Source organism: Acipenser ruthenus, chromosome 50, assembly GCF_902713425.1.
Source record: "Acipenser ruthenus chromosome 50, fAciRut3.2 maternal haplotype, whole genome shotgun sequence".
Lineage (NCBI taxonomy): Eukaryota > Metazoa > Chordata > Actinopteri > Acipenseriformes > Acipenseridae > Acipenser > Acipenser ruthenus.
Window position 1 is genome coordinate 6,161,519 of NC_081238.1, and position 21,783 is coordinate 6,183,301.

The window sequence follows — 21,783 nt, forward strand, 5'->3', positions numbered from 1 at the left end:
TCCTCCGCCCAGGAGAGCAACCACCAAGAAAAGGTGTTAAAACCAATCCTCGCCCAGGACAACTGGAAGCTGCTAGAGACTGGAAAATGCTGGCAGATGTTGGTCAACGGCTTATTTTTCCACCTGAGATTGCCACCACTAACCTTCAACCAGATATTGTCTTGTGGTCTGGATCAGCAAGCCTTGTTCACCTGGTAGAGGTAACAGTGCCATGGGAGGATGCTGTAGATGAGGCGTATGAGAGGAAGAGACTGCGGTATGCTCAACTAGCCACTGAAGCGGAACAGCGAGGATGGAGAGTTCGGATTTACCCAGTGGAAGTGGGTTGTCGAGGATTTGTGGCACACTCTACAACCCGGTTTCTCAGAGACGTCGGATTCAGTGGCCAAGAGTTGTGTCGCATAGTGAAGAACTTATCTGAAGCAGCAGAGAGGAGCAGCAACTGGCTGTGGTTGAGACGGAAAGATTCTGGCTGGGGATCTCAAGCACAATAGAAAGAAAGAAATGCTGATGTACAGGTAAGTAAGCTGGGCTGAGTTGAGTGGGGGACGGAGGGGGGTGATGCTGGGACGGCAGAATCACCGTCGAGCCCTCTTGAGGTGTCGTGGGCTAGTCGACGAAACACTGAGGATGGAAGGTGACCACTTGAAAACCCCAGAGATGTACCCTACTTAGCTCAATCCAGACGGTTGTCATGCTGATGCGCTGGGGAGGCCGCACTTTGGTTGATCCCCGGAGCCAGCATCGCAGCCGTTGTGTATGCTGATGTGCCAGGGAGGCAAAATAAGCTGATCCCTGGAGCCAGCATTACACTTCAGCCATTAACACCAGACAGAAGGATATCTACATCATCATATGGAAGGAAACGTAAATGGATGGAGACACATATGGATCACATTAGTTTACTGTAAAGCTACGTCTTAGTTGGTGCTTATCTTGGCGAGAGCCGAGTTCAAATCAGCATGAAGTTTTAACATCTACTCTCGTGTAATGGAAATCAGCAGCCGGCTTTTAAAGCAGCACATCAATTAAGACAGCTCCTTTATCCAATAGACCCCGGGGCAGAACATATTGCGCTCGTTGGCTTCAATGAAGTCGTCATGGTAACAGGACCAACAGGAAGAATCCCAAACTAGTTAGATACAAACAAAACAATTCGTACAAAAAACAAGAGAAAGAGCAGCGTCAAACAGTGCTGTAATCCAATACAACAGAACAAATACGAAACATTAAAATCACGTGTGTATTCATTTAACTACAATTCACAATAGTGATAATTTAATACTATTATTAATAAGTAAGCATCGTTTGCACTAAGGTAAACAAAATTAAATTTAAACTGAAAAAATCATAGCTAATCTCATTATTTTTTTACTGATAAATTCATCCTCAGAACTCTCCAGGGTGTAGCATTTAGCTGTTTGATACCCTAAAGCAATTCTGAGGGGAAGCCGAGATGTCCTCGTGAAAGAGTGCTACTCAAAATGAAATGTCAAGGTTGGCAGGTCTGGGGCGTTGAGGTCACATTCCCTCTGGGCTCAATACAGCCTAAAGGCAGGAAAGGAAAAAAGCCTTTTCAGGGTCTCTGCAGTGTGTCTCAGTATGTGCGTGTGTGTGTGTGTGTGTGTGAGTGTGTGTGTGTGTCAGTGTGTGTGTGTGTGTCTCAGTGTGTGTGTGTGTCTCAGTGTGTGCGCGCGTGTGTGTGTGTCAGTGTGTGTGTGTCTCTCAGTGTGTGCGTGTGTCTCAGTGTGTGTGTCAGTGTGTGTGTGTGTGTCTCAGTGTGTGTCAGTGTGTGCGCGCGTGTGTGTGTGTGTCAGTGTGTGCGCGTGTGTGTGTGTGTCAGTGTGTGCGCGTGTGTGTGTGTCAGTGTGTGCGTGTGTGTCAGTGTGTGTGTGTGTGTCAGTGTGTGTGTCTCAGTGTATCTCAGTGTGTGCGCGCGTGTGTGTGTGTGAGTGTGTGAGTGTGTGTCTCAGTGTGTGTGTATGTGTCTCAGTGTGTGCGTGTGTGTGTCAGTGTGTGCGCGCGTGTGTGTGTGTCAGTGTGTGCGCGCGTGTGTGAGTGTCAGTGTGTATGTGTGTGTCTCAGTGTGTGCGCGCGTGTGTGTGTGTCAGTGTGTGCGCGCGTGTGTGTGTGTCAGTGTGTGTGTGTGAGTGTGTGTGTGTTTGTGTGTCTCAGTGTGTGTGTGTGTGCGCGCGTGTGTGTGTGTCAGTGTGTGCGCGCGTGTGTGTGTGTCTCAGTGTGTGTCAGTGTGTGTGTGTTTGTGTGTCTCAGTGTGTGTCAGTGTGTGCGCGCGTGTGTGTCAGTGTGTATGTGTGTGTCTCAGTGTGTGCGCGCGTGTGTGTGTGTCAGTGTGTGCGCGCGTGTGTGTGTGTCAGTGTGTGCGCGCGTGTGTGTGTGTCAGTGTGTGCGCGTGTGTGTGAGCGAGAGAGAGACGGCAGAAGGAAAGCAAAACGAAAGTAAAAACAACTGTTGCGAGTGCTGGAAGCTCCAGCCCCGTGTTTGTTTAGTTACGATTACTTTGTGTTGGTGACTTGTTTTTTTTTATTATTTATACTCTGTGAACATTGTTTTTGTTACAACCTTTTATTTTGTTTTTGTGTTTAAATAAACACGGCGCCGCAGTACTGCCTCGTCTGTTTATGTTCCTGCATCTGGCCTGACGTCACCACAGAGCCATCCGTGTGACGTTACAGGTGGATCAAACCCTGCCTCTTCACTTTGATCCAGCTCCCTGACAGCCTCTCTCTAATGGAGCTTTGGATTCTCTTTGTATAGGATGTGGCTGTTCCCAATTAGCACCAGTTATTCCAGTTGGGAGCAGCCACATTCTCACATGTTCTTGGCAGGGACAGGAATTAACCCCGTCCCTGCCAACCACCACCAAAGCACATACAAACACGGACAGTATTTACAGGCAGGGCTCGTTCCGCCACAGGCAGTATGAGGAAAAATATATGCAGTAAAACAATAATAACAAAAAAACAACATTAAAAAGCAATACATAATAATAATAATAATAATAATAATAATAATAATAATAATAATAATACAGCTCTCTTGCTTCATATTGATTCTTTGTCACCCAGGATTTGGTGTGTAAGAAGTTATGGATGTATTAATATGGAAGTATGTTAACAGATAATGCTTCTGTCCCTGTACTTGTTAGAGGAGTAGTCTAGTCACTGAGGGATGCATTTTAATTCTGGCAGCACTGTCCTTACTTACCATTAAATTGTTCTTTTGTGCTTTTTAAAAGTCTAAAAGGATGACTACAATAAGTTAGAAAGAAAAGAGTCCTGAGTGACTCTCAAACCTGAAAGAACACTGTGTCCAGCACAGAGAGCCCCGAGTGACTCTCACACCTGAAAGAACACTGTGTCCAGCACAGAGAGCCCTGAGTGACTCTCACACCTGAAAGAACACTGCGTCCAGCACAGAGAGCCCCGAGTGACTCTCACACCTGAAAGAACACTGTGTCCAGCACAGAGAGCCCCGAGTGACTCGCACACCTGAAGGAACACTGTGTCCAGCACAGAGAGCCCCGAGTGACTCTCACACCTGAAAGAACACTGTGTCCAGCACAGAGAGCCCCGAGTGACTCTCACACCTGAAAGAACACTGTGTCCAGCACAGAGAGCCCCGAGTGACTCTCACACCTGAAAGAACACTGTGTCCAGCACAGAGAGCCCCGAGTGACTCTCACACCTGAAAGAACACTGTGTCCAGCACAGAGAGCCCCGAGTGACTCTCACACCTGAAAGAACACTGTGTCCAGCACAGAGAGCCCCGAGTGACTCTCACACCTGAATGAACACTGTGTCCAGCACAGAGAGCCCCGAGTGACTCTCACACCTGCAGACCAGCATGGGGGAGCGCGGTGCTGGATGGAGTTGCAAAGTTTCAAAGTAAAGAAAATATATGAAGTGCAGTGATCATGCTGTGTTTGTATAAATATATGCAATGCAGCGATCATACTGTGTTTGTATAAATATATGAAGTGCAGCGATCATGCTGTGTTTGTATAAATATATGCAGTGCAGTGATCATGCTGTGTTTGTATAAATATATGAAGTGCAGCGATCATGCTGTGTTTGTATAAATATATGCAGTGCAGCGATCATGCTGTGTTTGTATAAATATATGCAGTGCAGTGATCATGCTGTGTTTGTATAAATATATGCAGTGCAGTGATCATGCTGTGTTTGTATAAATATATGCAGTGCAGTGATCATGCTGTGTTTGTATAAATATATGAAGTGCAGCGATCATGCTGTGTTTGTATAAATATATGAAGTGCAGCGATCATGCTGTGTTTGTATAAATATATGCAGTGCAGCGATCATGCTGTGTTTGTATAAATACATGAAGTGCAGCGATCATGCTGTGTTTGTATAAATATATGCAGTGCAGTGATCATGCTGTGTTTGTATAAATATATGAAGTGCAGCGATCATGCTGTGTTTGTATAAATATATGAAGTGCAGCGATCATGCTGTGTTTGTATAAATATATGAAGTGCAGCGATCATGCTGTGTTTGTATAAATATATGCAGTGCAGCGATCATGCTGTGTTTGTATAAATACATGAAGTGCAGCGATCATGCTGTGTTTGTATAAATATATGCAGTGCAGTGATCATGCTGTGTTTGTATAAATATATGAAGAGCAGCGATCATGCTGTGTTTGTATAAATATATGCAGTGCAGTGATCATGCTGTGTTTGTATAAATATATGAAGTGCAGCGATCATGCTGTGTTTGTATAAATATATGAAGTGCAGCGATCATGCTGTGTTTGTATAAATATATGCAGTGCAGCGATCATGCTGTGTTTGTATAAATATATGCAGTGCAGTGATCATGCTGTGTTTGTATAAATATATGCAGTGCAGCGATCATGCTGTGTTTGTATAAATATATGCAGTGCAGCGATCATGCTGTGTTTGTATAAATATATGCAGTGCAGTGATCATGCTGTGTTTGTATAACAAAGCCGCAAATATACTTTGCTGTGGTTTTGTTTTTTCATTTCTTTAACTGAGCTGCTCACATTGTAGTAGTTAAAACATCTGATTTGATTAGCAGGGCTGCAGCACACACCTGTTGTTACTGCATATACAAAGCAGAAAGATTTGAATATTTCCATGGCAACAGGGTTCCAGTACAGGTCATGTGTTGAGCAAGTAGGTTTCTACAGAATTAGCAATACTGATACTGGGCACAAATAGAACCCCAGGGTCAAACTACACTGGCTCTACAATGAGGGCAGGGGGATTTTAAACCATGGTCTTAACCTGAATAGATAATCGGTAGTGGCAAGACTGGTACAGCATTCAGTGTGATCCCTGTCTGGACTCACCATTGCAGAAACCCACTGAAGAGGTACAATGAAGAGCAGATATCCCACCCAGTCATTGTGCATTATACATGGATAAGGACTGGAGTGCCATTGCACTTGTGGGGCGGCTTCCTTATTAAAATCTATTGTCTGTTTTGTTAGAGGGGATGCTTATCCACTCAGGGATTCCAGTAAGGAAGCAGGCAGTCTGGGTCAGGCAACATGGGACACAAATGCCACCCCAAGCAGCACAAACCAGCAGGGGTGGTCAGGTACAAGAGTGCCTGTGTTATGTTTAGTGTCACATTACCCAACCATTTTGCCCTCCGGTGCCTCTCAGGGCAGGCTCCACCGCCGTTTCTATTAATTCCGTGCTGCAGAAATCAACAGTGTTTAAACAATGTGGTGCTATGTGGCTGATGTGCTGCTTCCACTGCTGGCTGACACAGGCGCTGTAGTGTTGCTGCTGAACAAGTCCACTTATGAGAGATTTTGTCATGTGCCTCTGCATAAACCTGCCGTCTCAATCTCTGGGTATGGCCACACTCCCATCGCTGTTATAGGGACTGTCTGTCTGCCAGTGCGTTACAAGACGCGTGCTGCACCCTCTGCCCTCTTCTATGTCTTAGCTGCTGGTGCCAGCCTGATGGGACTAGACTTGCATCAGGCTCTGGATTTTAAGCTCGCTGACTCGGCCGGTTTGGATATTTTTATGTCTCAGCTCCTTGGTCTCATCAATATCCAGCTCTGTTTGAGGGCCTCGGCTGTCTCATTGAATTTGTACACCAGCCTACAGTCGATACAATGGTCTCCCCGTCATTCAGCCCTTGCGGCGTGTCCTGCTCTCCCTCCGTGACCAGGTCTCCCAGGAGCTGCAACGTGTCTTGGATGCGGACATTATTGAGCCCATCAATGCGTCGCCCTGTGTTTCCAATTTAGTGTTTGCACGCAAGAAGAATGAGGAGCTGCGCTTTTGTGTGGACCTGTGTGCTGTGAACAAGGCCATTGTGCCAGACAAATACCCACTGCCGACGGCTGAGGAGCTCACTACCCATTTCCATGGATCTACAGTCCATCAAACTTAACTTGCGCCAAGGCTGTCTCCAGGTGCCCCTGGAACCCACCAGCAGGGACCTCACAGCGTTCGTCACCCACATGGGGTCTTTCAGTACAAACACATGCCTTTCGGTCTCTGCTCTGTGCCCAGCTGCTTCCAAAAAATGATGACGCTCCTGTTGGCGGGCATCCCGGGTGTCTCCATCTACCTGGATGGCATTGTGGTGCACGGCGCTGCCCAGCCTCAGCATGACGCCCGTTTGAAGCAAGTTTTTCAGCATCATGTCACGCTTAATAAGGAGAAATGTGTGTTTGGGGTTCCAGAGGTTGTTTGTGGGGTACAATCTCTCCGGTCAGGGCATAACACCGATCTTGTCTCATGTGGAGGTCATTCTGACCCTTCCTGATCCTCAGTCAGTTTCCCAGCTAGCGTCCTTCCTGGGCATGGCCACCTACTATCTCCATTTCCTTCCACAATATGCCTCCACCACTGCACCACTTCATCAACTGCTGAAGAAGGACACACCGTGGGCCTGGACTCTGGCCTGTCACCATGCTGTGCTCACCAGCAAACGGTAGCTTACACAGACTCCACCCCCCACCCTGGCACATTTCATTCTTTCGGTGTCCACCTGTCCCAGCTACACAACGGCATGGTACGTCCTGTGACCTTCACTTCTCGTGCCGTCACACCGGCGGAACAGAAGTATTCCCTATGGGAGAGGGAGGCTTTGACGTGCATATGGGCATGTGGGCGATGGCACCTGTATCTCTATGATCAGATCATCAGGCTCTCAACATCGTGCTGATCTCCTATCGCGAGCTGTGGTGTCTCCACCCCCAGCAAGTCATGTCACAGACGGGGATCAGGATTTTGTACAACTGCTGCAAGGCCCACTGAAGACAGTCGTCTCCATGCCAGAGCTGCAGCAAGCATCCCAGGATGATGAGCTGTTTGGACTCCTCCGCACTTACATCAGAGAGGGATGGCCAGCCAGGGTGGACGGGAAGCTGCTCCCACTCTACAGAGTTCATGATGAACTGTCCTGCTGGGAGGATGTATGCATCGCAAGGGGCCATCGCATGTTGATCCCAGAGACAAGGATACTGAAATGTACAGGAACTGTCTGAACAATGTGTGCTGCCACTGTATCATATAAACAGCTGTGGCTATTATTATTATTATTATTTATTTCTTAGCAGACGCTCTTATCCAGGGTGACTTACAATTGTTACAAGATATCACATTATACATTATTTCACATTATACAGATATCACATTATTTTTACATACAATTACTCATTTATACAGTTGGGTTTTTACTGGAGCAATCTAGGTAAAGTACCTTGCTCAAGGGTACAACAGCAGTGTCCACCAGTGGGGATTGAACCCACAGCCCTCCGGTCAAGAGTCCAGAGCCCTAACCACTACTCCACACTGCTTAAACCGTAGGGGAACTGGTTGAGTCTGGTTTGGTGCCATGTTAATGGTTTTGAATTTCTTTGGTCCTTTGTGAAGTTCATTTTCTGAAACAAAATATATGATTAAATAAGATGAATTATGGAACAGTACAGAAAGGCTTTCTGTAACTATAGGATGTATTGCATTGCATCTAGCTCTTTGCACAGCCTTGCTTATCCTTGTTCAAACGAGCTCAGGAAACATTCAAATCAGATGTTTTCAATACTGCAACACATGATGCTGGTCAAAAAAGATAAATGCTGGGTCTTTATGCAAACTAAATTATAATTGATTCTGTCATTTCAATCTGTATTTGTTTCATGCAAAAAATTGAAAATGTATTTGAATAAGTGATTGGTCGTGTAAAGCAATTTATTTTAAAGACGTATATCCCGACAGCGTTCTGGTGAAGCAAACCTGTAATAGTAAGAATTGTAAAAACGTGTTTATTCATAAAAATCTCTAACATTTTGAAATCTCACTCCGCCACAGGAAATAACTTTTTTTACATAATTGTGCAAATGTTGTAAAAAAAAAATAATAAACTACATAAGCACACCTCTGCACTGTATGTAATTAATCAACTGCTGTTCACAGTGACTGGACTCGCGTCCTGATACCTCTATCTCTCTCAAATAGAAAAGATGACAACTGACACAAGTACAGTGCAGTGAGCCTCACACAAGTACAGTGCAGCGAGCCTCACACGGGTACAGTGCAGCGAGCCTCACACGGGTACAGTGCAGTGAGCCTCACACGGGTACAAAGCAGACGCCTCTTTAGCTGAACTATTTGGATTGAAGTACATCGGACGAAGCTATAAACTCAGAGGCTTTATTTTTTGCAGATTATCATTTCGTTTGTTCCTTAGATAGTTTAAATTTTCTATTTCATATCTACACTGTTGTCTGAATCATGTTGTGTGCCATTTTATAATGTATTGAAGCAGGGATATTAAAACGTGGGGTAATTATCTTAATCATGTTTGGTGCTGCTGTATATTTTAATATATATAAAACGTGTACCTTTTTTAAATGGGCGTGACTATCACTGCTTACTGAATGACGTCACTGGCTGTGCTGTTTGTCTCCACCCATCATGCTCAGTATATCACAGCATGTCTAAGCTGAGCGTCACAGTGTCAGCGCGTTTCAGACCAGGGAGAACACTTTGGCACTGCTTTGTGTCTAAGGTAAGACTTTCCAAAAACATTATCTAGATGTATTTGTCTGTATGTAGATTACTAAATATCCATTAAAAACAGCAGCATGTTTATATGAGAAAGTCCAGTGTCCCAATAGGTTTTAAATATAGATTTTAAGGTGGCAGTTTCCTCAATAGCCCACGTTGAACATATTAGCTTTATAGTTGCTTCTTGCAGAAGGAGTTTACTACTCTATAGGAAATAAATTTAACAAAAATGTTATTATTACTATTATTATTTTATTAAGATGTATTGCTTTTTAATATTTTTATTTTGTATTGTTTTAGATGCATATGTGTTTCTTATACAGCCCTATTCTGTTTAAGTCTGTTTAAGGGTTAAATGCGGGAGTCATTTGAGCAGGAATTCTTCTAAAAATATATAAACTGTAGAAATATATTCAATTCAATCTGTAGCAGCATAAAAAGTCATTTGGAGGATGGGATGTGCTGTGCTTTGCATAGCTTTGCTTACCCTAGTCAAACCTGCCAAGAAAACATTCAAATCAGATGTTTTCAATACTTCAAAGTGCAATATTGTGTCTTTATGCAAACATAGTGAAACGAAATCATTATAATTGATGATGTGTATTCCATATAGTATTGTTTGCTTCATTCAGTAGTACTTGTAGGTTTTTTATTTTCATCGCATAACAACCCAATAAGTGACTGATGGTGTGAAGCAGTTTATTTGATCAATATATCTCACAGGGTTCCGGGGCAGCAGCACAACTCGACTCGTTTTTCCTTTTCTCTGTTTTTGACGTCCAGTCGGGTTTTGGTACTGAATGCATCAGAGAAATAGAAAAGGGATTGCAAAATAAATAAATAAATGCATTTTTATTTGAGTGATTCATGTTCAGTATTCAGGTTAATATTATTTTTCCATGTCTCCGATTAACACACACAAATAAACATGCTTTTGAAACACGCAACCGGGTGAAACATGTTCCCTATTCTGTAGTGATGGAACGACAATCACAATTCTACGCTTCTGAAGATGATTATATTGATAGTACAGTGAAAGCCGGGAGACTTTGTAGGTGTTTGCACGGTTCGTAATGAAGGGAAGGCTTCTCCGTGGAATATAGTACTTTTATATAGCAGATTTTTATAGTATTTTAAATAGAAAACTGAATAATTCTTCTATTCGCTGCAAGCTGCTTGTCTCAACTCTCGCGCTCTCGCTCACTCGACGGAAGATTTGATTTCTGGCAGGAACACACAACCTGTAGCTGTGCAAGACTGGAACCGTGTTGAAAGCTTCATTAAAGCCGCAGCTCACAAATAGCGTCCTCAATACTACTTAACTATATACACAAATCATAGTACATTATTTAAGAAATGCAAGGGCATATTTGCATCCTGAGCCATTCGAAAAAAAGGCATAATACCACAGTAGTGACGTAAAAAAGTGATAATTCCTCTAGAGCAGTGGTTCCCAACTCCGGTCCTCAAGTACCCCTGTGTCTGCCTGGGGTTTGTTCCAGCTGAGCTCTGTTACTTAATTGAGCCCTTAATTGAACTAAGAATTAGCCTAATCAGATAAAATATACAATTGTATAATGGACTTGAATTATCCAACCTTTTACAAACTAAACAATGAAATAAAATAAAATTTAGCAAATGCTTAGTTTAATTAAGGGTTCAATTAAGTAACAGAGCTTGGTTGGGACAGAAACCAACAAACACAGGGATACTTGAGGAATGGAGTTGGGCACCACTGATCTAGAGGAGAATATACTTGAACTTTGACTCATTCGACTCCTTGAGACCACCACTTTCAATTCAAACACAAAACGTCTTGTTTTCAATCACTCGACAACACCCATAGTACAGAAATGTTCATTAATGAGCAACAAAATGAGAATATATTTTAAAAAAATGATGTAAAGCTGGTACATTTGTATCTCAGATAAACTGGAGAGGAACGGGAAATTAAAACCAGGTAAAGACAATCATCCAAATAAAGCTGAAGCACTAACGGATAATGACACAGGACGTCTGTACAGCACTGAAACATGACGTTTAAAAAAAAAACAACAACTGTACTGCTGATCCTCGTCTTAATATTAGCATCACAAGGGTATCCGTGGATTATAATTTATGACGTCACAGAAACCCTAGATGGAATTATATTCCTGTAACTCACTGAAGCCCATCTATCTATCTATCTATCTATCTATCTATCTATCTCTCTATCTATCTATCTATCTATCCACATATTAAAGAACTGTGTAGTCATAATCAACGCTACTACTAACATAATGTTAACAACAACAACAATTATCATACTACTAATATTACTACTACTACTACTGGCACTTTTTCAGAGCTCCTCCAGTAGTGCAATTCAAACAGTTTGTGGAAGGGTGGTGGGCAATTCACTGATACACAGGAGACAGAACTTTATTTAAATGCCCCTTGGTGCATTGATTTATTTCTGCCACAAGGTGGCACTGTGATTCAAGTCCAGAGCACAACCTGATAGCAGCAATGGTAAAAGGCTGTCCGTTCACTCATGGTGTACTGCACACAGGTGCTCAAAAATAATAATGAAAACAAAGGGCACAAAGAAAAAAGGAAAATAAAACACTGTAATAAAAACTACAAACAAAAGTTGGTGCTTATGCAGCGTCCCCCGCCGCCACTAGACTGGTCAGCTCGGGGCTCCACCCTGTGCTCTGCTATTATCTCACTATACACTGGGGGGGCCAAGGTTCCCAACTACCTACACACACACCCCTCGGGTACGTCACAATTATTTTGATTGTTTCTCTTATTTAACCCTTTGCAGTCCATTTATTAAGTGCACGTCAGGCGCGTCAGGTCCAATTTATTTTCACACGCGCAGATAATTTTAGACGCGCTGTCTAAAAATTTTTCCACAGTCAAATGGGTTTAAAAGGCCCTGCATATCAACAGAGCACTCACTAGGCATCTCCAGCCCCGCCCCACCCTTTCGTTTGCTATAGCTTTCACATATGCTAATAAATAAATAATAATAATAATAATAATAGTCGTACATACCGATCGATCATCTCCTGATCACTCGTTTTATCGCCAAACTCCTCAATAATGCGATCCAAGTCATTATTTTATTACTATAACATCTCAAAAAAGCTCTGCAAATGTCTGTGTTATTCTCTGTGTGCTGATTCAATAACGGCCAGCTTGTTTCCTTATGACCGCCCATATGGGATGCCAGGGGCATGTATGACTATTCATGAGATACGCCTTTTTTTTTTTTATCGGCTTGTCTCGACTCCTGTCGCTCCCACTCGGCCATTGAATGGTTTTCTCGGCTTTTTCTGGAGAACAAACGACTAGAAACCCGTTTTTTGCGTTTTTTGCATTTTTTTGATGATGTCGGACAGGGTCCGACAATGGACCTGATAGGAATAATTGCAATGTCGGACCAGGTCCGACAATGGACCTGATAGGAATAATTGCAGTGTCGGACCAGGTCCAACAATGGACCTGATAGGAATAATTGCAGTGTCGGACCAGGTCCGACAATGGACCTGATAGGAATAATTGCAATGTCGGACCAGGTCCGACAATGGACCTGATAGGAATAATTGCAATGTCGGATCAGGTCTGACAATGGACCGCAAAGGGTTAATATTGGCTGTCTTCCTCAGCCGTGCTTGCCTGTTTCGTTCTCTCGCTCCAGCCGCTGGCGTTCCTGCTTTGGGTTATTTACACCGGCTTCCTCAGCCAACGTCACTGGGTTTCCCCTGTAATGGCCACCCGAATGCATAACAGAGCAAAGTTCTTATAGGTCGAGCGACCCCCCCAAGGCCCGCCTCTCAACCACTCAGATAGCAGCACAGACCTCCCCCTGCAAGATCATGCATGCGTCAGATAGCAGCACAGACATCCCCCTGCAGGATCATGCATGCGTTAGATAACCAGCACAGACCATTATATTTTAGTTTTATTCCCATGCTTCTGCTTGTGCCGAGTGGGGGAAGGGCAGGCACATTGCTCTGTTCTGTTTTCTTATTTTTTTTTTATTTCTCCCCAATTTGAAATGCCCAATTATTTTTAGGCTCAGCTCACCGCTACCACCCCTGCGCTGACTCGGGAGGGGCGAAGATGAACACACGCTGTCCTCCAAAGCGTGTGCCGTCAGCCGGCCGCTTCTTTACACTCTGCAGACTCACCGTGCAGCTGCCTCAGAGCTACAGCGTCAGAGGACAACACAGCTCTGGGCAGCTTACAGGCAAGCCTGCAGGCGCCCGGCCAGGGGTCGCTGGTTCGCCGTGAGCCGAGGACACCCTGGCCGACCTAACCCTCCCTCCCCCCGGATGATGCTCGGCCAATTGAGTGCCGCCCCCTGGAAGCTCCCGTCCACGGTCAGCTGTGGAATAGCCTGGACTCGAACCGGCGACGTCCAGACTATACAGCGCATCCTGCACTCTAGCGAGTGCTTTTACTGGATGCGCCACTCGGGAGCCCCTTATTTTAATTAATTAATTTTAATTACGTTGAACTTTGTTTGGTTTGTGCTGTGTTTTTGTGTGCCCCTGTACTGGTGTGCAGGGGTGTGTCTATGTGTGTGTGTCTGTGTCTGTGTCTCTCTGTGTGTGTGTTATTTGTTTAATTAAAACTAAATAAATACATAACAAAATAAAAAATAGTGGACAGGCTCCACAGCCCCCGAAACAGTGGGCACAGGTCCTGCAGGGGAAGCTGCACCCCATTTAAAATATTAGAAGGTGGCACGGGGTGATGTGCCTCCTGAGAGACGCCCTCTCAATCGAGGCCATGGTGAAAGCCATGGCCAAGGTGGTCGACCATTGTGGTGACACACACGGCGGGTTGAGAGGGGTCTCGCAGTTGGGGGGATGTACATCCTCATAGAACCCATGGAGTGGTTGGGCAGCAGGGTCGTCCTTTCTAACGTCCCACCTTTCTTAAAGCATGACCTTCTAAAGCCCCATCTTCAGGCCCTAGGGGAGCTGAAAACAGCGATCCACCCCATCCCCCTAGGGTGCAAAGACCAGCCCCTCTGCCACATGTTGACCTTCTGACGCCAGGTTACCATCCACCTGATGGCCAACTACTGTATGTGATTTTTTTCTCCTTGGAGGAAGTGCGGTGCTACCACTGCAGAGAGCTGGGGCACCAAAATAAGAGGTGCTCTAAACTCAAGCAGAGCGCAAAACCATCCATGCTGGCACCGCACACCTCCGAGTCACCTCCGAGTCACCTCCGAGTCACCTCCGAGTCACCTCCCCCTCAGGGCCCTCAAACAGGTATCTCGAGGGGGTCCTTAGGACCGGAGAGCCGGTCCTGCTGATTGAACCAAAGGTGCTGGACCCTCCTCAGCCTCCTCTCGAGAACAACCTGAGCAGGATCTCTGATTTCTCCTCGACCCCCCCTCTGCTCCGCGTCAAGGAGAACCCTGTACTATTTGTTACAAATAGTTAATGGCCAGTTTTTGTTAGCACCCCCTTTTATTTAGGGAATGCTAATTAGTATTTTTTTTATCAATTGTTACATTAGCCATACCATCTTAAGTAAGCCTCATCTCGTCTGAGCTCAGAAGCTAAGCAAGGGTGGGCTTGGTTTGTACTTGGATGGGAGACCACCTAGAACACCATGTGCTGAGTGAAGACTGACATAGTCCTCCTATTGGTCATCAAATATGACTACTACTAATAATAACAACATTTCTATTGCAGTTCCAATGTGATTGAGTATTCTGTTTTTATTGTTATTTTGTTTTGCTGTTTTTTATATTTGAAGCTTCCCTCTATGAAGGTGATTAATAGAAAGTCTTCTCTTTCTAATGCAGAGTCTGCTGTGATGGGGGAGAGGGGGCTGCTCATCCTTCTGCTTGCAGGTGGGTTTCCTTTATCTCTGTTTTTCTCACTATTTGCTTTGGTATTTTCCACATTATCTCTCAGAAAAGTTAATGCGGTTCTTAAAGCTGCAGTGTCCATCAATCACGTTCAATGTGAAACTAACATGTGATTCCTGGGTATGTGTGTTTACTGCACTGCTCCACTTCTACTGAGCAGACCTGGCTGCAGTTATATCTACTCAGCTCAGCACAAGCTATTGATCGGTACTGTGGGAGGTATATGGAGGCTGTCTGTCACACCTACATTGTTACAAATGTGTAGAGAACCGCTTGTCCACTTAAGATGAAAGGGACTTTTTAAAGTAAAAATAAAATCTGGTTTTATTCCCTAAAGGTGTATTTATTTATTTATTTATTTATTTATTTATTTATTAAATGTTATTCTATATCTTTTAAACAGACATTAATCTGGGATGTACAGGATATGGAGGCTGTCTGTCTGTCCAAAGTTACTCTCAGAATCCTGGGGTATGCTGGGGCAGTCTCACTGGGCTCTGTGTATCATTGATTTTTCTTTCGTATCTTGACTTCTTGTAGGTTTTTGTGGCTTTGTAGATTTACCCGCGATGTATTAAAGTCATTTTCATTCCCGTAACTCAGTTTCATGGCTGCAAACTACTTTCAAACTACTTTCATATGCAAATGTGTGATAATAGGAGTATCATTTTCTTCCTGATTTACGACTTCGTTTTGTTATTTTACGCATGCCTCTCACTGGAGTAGATTCAACTAGCTGTTCGTATCTGAGATTTCCAGTTTAAACGTTTCCAGGGTTTTAGTTACTTTAGAATAAAGCACCTTCAAATATAAAAGAAACCAAATAAATACATTTTGTTTTGGTTTCATTTATATTTGAAAGTGCTTTATTTTAAACCACATTAATAATGGAAGGGAAGCAGGGAAAAAAATCATTGCAGAGTTCTTTAAACACAAACTGAAATCTTTTCTTCTCAGTAATTAATTATGTAATTTATAGACAACTCAGTTACGATGAAAAGTATTTACTTGCGAAGCCTACATACTGTACTTTATTCCTTTACACAACTAAAATATAGATCGTCTCAAACTAAAGAGTCTGCGATATTGTTAAATGAAAGCACTGAAAGCATAGGGAAGCATGATCAGGGTACAGACGAGTACAAACATGGTAAACTGCAGAATTACCGTGCAGATTTCCCATGGTAAACTTCCATATATAGAAACAAGCTTAGTTTTATTCATGCTTTCTGTTTTTGGGACCCTTTCTTTTCGATCTACGTGTTGGTTTGTTTCTGCTGTGCTCAGGGTCTGCATGTGTTTAACGCATCACATTCAGTTTGTCTTGTTTGTTTTCGCTGTGCTCAGGGTCTGCGTGTGTTTAACGCATCACATTCAGTTTGTCCTGTTTGTTTTTGCTGTGCTCAGGGTCTGCGCTGTGTTTGACGCATCACATTGAGTTTGTCCTGTTTGTTTTCGCTGTGCTCAGGCTCTGCGTGTGTTTAACTCATCACATTCAGTTTGTCCTGTTTGTTTTTGCTGTGCTCAGGGTCTGCGTGTGTTTAACGCATCACATTCAGTTTGTCCTGTTTGTTTTTGCTGTGCTCAGGGTCTGCGTGTGTTTAACGCATCACATTCAGTTTGTCCTGTTTGTTTTTGCTGTGCTCAGGGTCTGCGCTGTGTTTGACGCATCACATTGAGTTTGTCCTGTTTGTTTTCGCTGTGCTCAGGGTCTGCGCTGTGTTTAACGCATCACATTCAGTTTGTCCTGTTTGTTTTCTCTGTGCTCGGGGTCTGCGCTGTGTTTATCGCATCACATTCAGTTTGTCCTGTTTGTTTTCGCTGTGCTCGGGGTCTGCGCTGTGTTTAACGCATCACATTCAGTTTGTCCTGTTTGTTTTCGCTGTGCTCAGGCTCTGCGTGTGTTTAACGCATCACATTCAGTTTGTCCTGTTTGTTTTCGCTGTGCTCAGGGTCTGCGTGTGTTTAACGCATCACATTCAGTTTGTCCTGTTTGTTTTCGCTGTGCTCAGGGTCTGCGCTGTGTTTAACGCATCACATTCAGTGTGTCCTGTTTGTTTTCGCTGTGCTCGGGGTCTGCGCTGTGTTTAACGCATCACATTCAGTTTGTCCTGTTTGTTTTCGCTGTGCTCAGGCTCTGTGTGTGTTTAACGCATCACATTCAGTTTGTCCTGTTTGTTTTCGCTGTGCTCAGGGTCTGCGTGTGTTTAACGCATCACATTCAGTTTGTCCTGTTTGTTTTCGCTGTGCTCAGGGTCTGCGCTGTGTTTAACGCATCACATTCAGTTTGTCCTGTTTGTTTTCTCTGTGCTCAGGGTCTGCGCTGTGTTTAACGCATCACATTCAGTTTGTCCTGTTTGTTTTCTCTGTGCTCGGGGTCTGCGCTGTGTTTAACGCATCACATTCAGTTTGTCCTGTTTGTTTTCGCTGTGCTCAGGCTCTGCGTGTGTTTAACGCATCACATTCAGTTTGTCCTGTTTGTTTTCGCTGTGCTCAGGGTCTGCGTGTGTTTAACGCATCACATTCAGTTTGTCCTGTTTGTTTTTGCTGTGCTCAGGGTCTGCGTGTGTTTAACGCATCACATTCAGTTTGTCCTGTTTGTTTTTGCTGTGCTCAGGGTCTGCGCTGTGTTTGACGCATCACATTGAGTTTGTCCTGTTTGTTTTCGCTGTGCTCAGGGTCTGCGCTGTGTTTAACGCATCACATTCAGTTTGTCCTGTTTGTTTTCTCTGTGCTCGGGGTCTGCGCTGTGTTTATCGCATCACATTCAGTTTGTCCTGTTTGTTTTCGCTGTGCTCAGGGTCTGCGCTGTGTTTAACGCATCACATTCAGTTTGTCCTGTTTGTTTTCGCTGTGCTCAGGCTCTGCGTGTGTTTAACGCATCACATTCAGTTTGTCCTGTTTGTTTTCGCTGTGCTCAGGGTCTGCGTGTGTTTAACGCATCACATTCAGTTTGTCCTGTTTGTTTTCGCTGTGCTCAGGGTCTGCGCTGTGTTTAACGCATCACATTCAGTTTGTCCTGTTTGTTTTCGCTGTGCTCGGGGTCTGCGCTGCGTTTAACGCATCACATTCAGTTTGTCCTGTTTGTTTTCGCTGTGCTCAGGCTCTGTGTGTGTTTAACACATCACATTCAGTTTGTCCTGTTTGTTTTCGCCGTGCTCAGGGTCTGCGCTGTGTTTAACGCATCACATTCAGTTTGTCCTGTTTGTTTTCGCTGTGCTCAGGGTCTGCGCTGTGTTTAACGCATCACATTCAGTTTGTCCTGTTTGTTTTCACTGTGCTGAGGGTCTGCGCTGTGTTTAACGCATCACATTCAGTTTGTCCTGTTTGTTTTCGCTGTGCTCAGGGTCTGCGTGTGTTTAACGCATCACATTCAGTTTGTCCTGTTTGTTTTCGATGTGCTCAGGGTCTGCGCTGTGTTTAACGCATCACATTCAGTTTGTCCTGTTTGTTTTCGCCGTGCTCAGGGTCTGCGCTGTGTTTAACGCATCACATTCAGTTTGTCCTGTTTGTTTTCGCTGTGCTCAGGCTCTGCGTGTGTTTAACGCATCACATTCAGTTTGTCCTGTTTGTTTTCACTGTGCTTGGGGTCTGCGCTGTGTTTAACGCATCACATTCAGTTTGTCCTGTTTGTTTTCGCTGTGCTCAGGCTCTGCGTGTGTTTAACGCATCACATTCAGTTTGTCCTGTTTGTTTTCGCTGTGCTCAGGGTCTGCGTGTGTTTAACGCATCACATTCAGTTTGTCCTGTTTGTTTTCGCTGTGCTCAGGCTCTGCGTGTGTTTAACGCATCACATTCAGTTTGTCCTGTTTGTTTTCGCTGTGCTCGGGGTCTGCGCTGTGTTTGACGCATCACATTCAGTTTGTCCTGTTTGTTTTCGCTGTGCTCAGGGTCTGCGCTGTGTTTAACGCATCACATTCAGTTTGTCCTGTTTGTTTTCGCTGTGCTCAGGGTCTGCGCTGTGTTTAACGCATCACATTCAGTTTGTCCTGTTTGTTTTCACTGTGCTTGGGGTCTGCGCTGTGTTTAACGCATCACATTCAGTTTGTCCTGTTTGTTTTCGCTGTGCTCAGGGTCTGCGCTGTGTTTAACGCATCACATTCAGTTTGTCCTGTTTGTTTTCGCTGTGCTCGGGGTCTGCGCTGTGTTTAACGCATCACATTCAGTTTGTCCTGTTTGTTTTCGCTGTGCTCAGGCTCTGCGTGTGTTTAACGCATCACATTCAGTTTGTCTTGTTTGTTTTCTCTGTGCTCAGGCTCTGCGTGTGTTTAACGCATCACATTCAGTTTGTCCTGTTTGTTTTCGCTGTGCTCAGGGTCTGCGCTGTGTTTAACGCATCACATTCAGTTTGTCCTGTTTGTTTTCGCTGTGCTCAGGCTCTGCGTGTGTTTAACGCATCACATTCAGTTTGTCCTGTTTGTTTTCGCTGTGCTCAGGGTCTGCGCTGCGTTTAACGCATCACATTCAGTTTGTCCTGTTTGTTTTATTTGAATTTTCTGCTGCTTTCTTTTTTATAATCCTCATGCTATTTTGTAATATCAAGTGTTTGTCGCTTAGTGTCCCAGAGAATTAATGTTGTTAGTTATTTCCTTCCATGTTTCTTTTCTTAATGTTTTTGGCCCTGTGAAGTGTAAATAATATTTCTTGATTTTTTTCATTTCACTATCAGGTCAGTTTCGTCTTTGTGGAAATGTGGTTTCCTTTTCTTCTTGGCCGGTGCCTCAGTTGCATCAAGGTCAGAGTCTCAGAAGCCAGAACTCCATCCTATTATATTTGCTACTGCTTCTGTCTCTTCACTATGCCACTCATTTATCTTTGACAGAAGGAAGTTCTAAATCTTGACTTTCGGCAAATCTGTTTATAATGAGATGTAAATTCTGCATGTGGGCGGACGGGCCCACACACACTGGAAGAGAGGCGCACAGAAGCTTGCTTTTGGTTAATTTTGTTCTTTTATGATGGCTAGGCATTTCTTTCTCGATTACAGCGTCCCTGGTCTCTGAGTCTCTCACGCAAGCAGCTTCCTGCTAATGTACAATATCAAATGCCCCATGCACTCTATCCGTCCCTAGTCCTACTATGTCAGAGGCATCAGTCTGCAGGATAAAATGTATGAATCAGGCTCAATTTAAGTATTCATTTAGTTCAGTTTTAGAGCTAATTTAAAAACCTGTCCTGTCTCAGATGTGCACAGTATGCCTCTTTAAATTTTAGAAACTTTTTCATTTGGGTGTTGGAATTTTAGAAAAAAAAGGCAGGTAAAGGTAAACGTGTACAATGCGGGAGGCTGAAAGAAATTCATATGTGGATTTCTGCAGCCGGCAAGAAGGGTAAAGGACAGAAAAGTTATTCCCCCTTTTTTTGTTAAACTTCATTGTTTTGTCCTATTGAATGCAAACTGGTCCGTTCTGTATTGGTGTGTTCTCTAAGAACAATACAGGCTATGTAATAACCGCTGACAATCCACAATCAGGAGAAATATATATTTTCCCCTCCATAATGAATTATAAAGTGCAATGCCAGTCACATTGAATATAAAAGCTTTTTAAAAAATGCAATTCTCAAGTCTGCAAAGCCTAATTTTGGTTTGAAACTGGAAAATGAATGGTTATCATGCACAGGCATGATGGAAAATACTGTATAGTGACTGCTTCTTTTTTCTTTAATTCTCTGTGCAAACTCCCTGGCAGAACATGTAAAATCAAACCATGCTCAGTTGTTAGTGCTGTGGAAGAGCAGGCTGGAAATGTCCGCTCCGCTCCCTCGCTCCATATACAATGTGCTCGCTCCGCTCCGCACACAGCCTGGCACCGTGAGCTGTCAAGGCTGATTGATGGGCTATCAGGAGGCTCATTGAAACAATAGAAATGTCAACAGACCGCTCACTTGAGGAATGCAGACTGATTTAATCAAACTTCAATACATTAGTGCAAGTCCTGACTGATAAATACAAATAATACAACAACACCTCATTGTTATAATAGGTTTTCTATGCAGCGGTCAATTTGACTGCTCCTGGTCGGAATAGGTATGACAGTATTTTATCTCACTAATTTTTGGAGCGACGCGATTCTTTCTTTGTCAAGGTAATTAGTACATATATTTAGGAAAAGTCAGGAAAGCACATCTCCGTATCTTAATATTTAAATTAAAATCCAAAAAACGGTCAAAATGACCACCTTGCTCGTTCTAGTGTTAATAATGCTGTTTATTCTTTATCAGGGTTTTGTGTGCCTGTGTACAACCAGATCAGAAAACACGTGTTTGTGGAAACTGAGAAGAGTTGGTCTGAAGCTCAGAGGTACTGTAGAGAGAAGCACACAGACCTGGCCACTGTGCGCAGCCAGGAAGAAGCAAAGCAGCTCTTAAATATTACAGGAGCTTCTTTCAGTTATTCCTGGATCGGGCTGTATCGTGATGACACACAGAACTGGCAGTGGTCTAACAGCGATGATGTCATCTACTCCAACTGGAGGGCAGACTTCTTCTGTGCTTCAGTCAATTCAGACGGAAAGTGGACTGATTTACCCTGCAATCTTCAGAAAGCCTTCATGTGCTACAAAGGTAAAGACGTAATTGTTGCTATATTGCAATTGATTATTCATTCATTTTAGTTGTTATAATTATGAAGCATCCCTGTGAGGGGAGCTTGTATGAGTTTGCAAATCCACCCACTCCTACAGCTGCTAATATCTCATAAACTATTTCAGCTTGCAAATATTTTCAGTCAAAACCCTGAATACAAGTTGCCCTTGAAAGGATACAAAAACATACAGTTATTAGATGTGTTTGGTGTGTTTCAGAGGCAGTTCCAAAAGATACCTACATTTCATTAGTGATAGATGGATGGATC

At 43.8% G+C, this 21,783-nt stretch overlaps 1 long non-coding RNA gene across 1 annotated transcript; it reads left to right on the forward strand.

Annotated features, from left to right (window-relative positions):
- Nucleotides 1-8,972: 8,972 nt before the first annotated feature.
- Nucleotides 8,973-21,482, forward strand: LOC131721985 (uncharacterized). Its single transcript, XR_009319977.1, has 3 exons — nucleotides 8,973-9,047; nucleotides 14,865-14,912; nucleotides 21,153-21,482. It is a non-coding gene; the product is annotated as an uncharacterized LOC131721985 (long non-coding RNA).
- The last annotated feature ends 301 nt before the right edge of the window (nucleotides 21,483-21,783 follow it).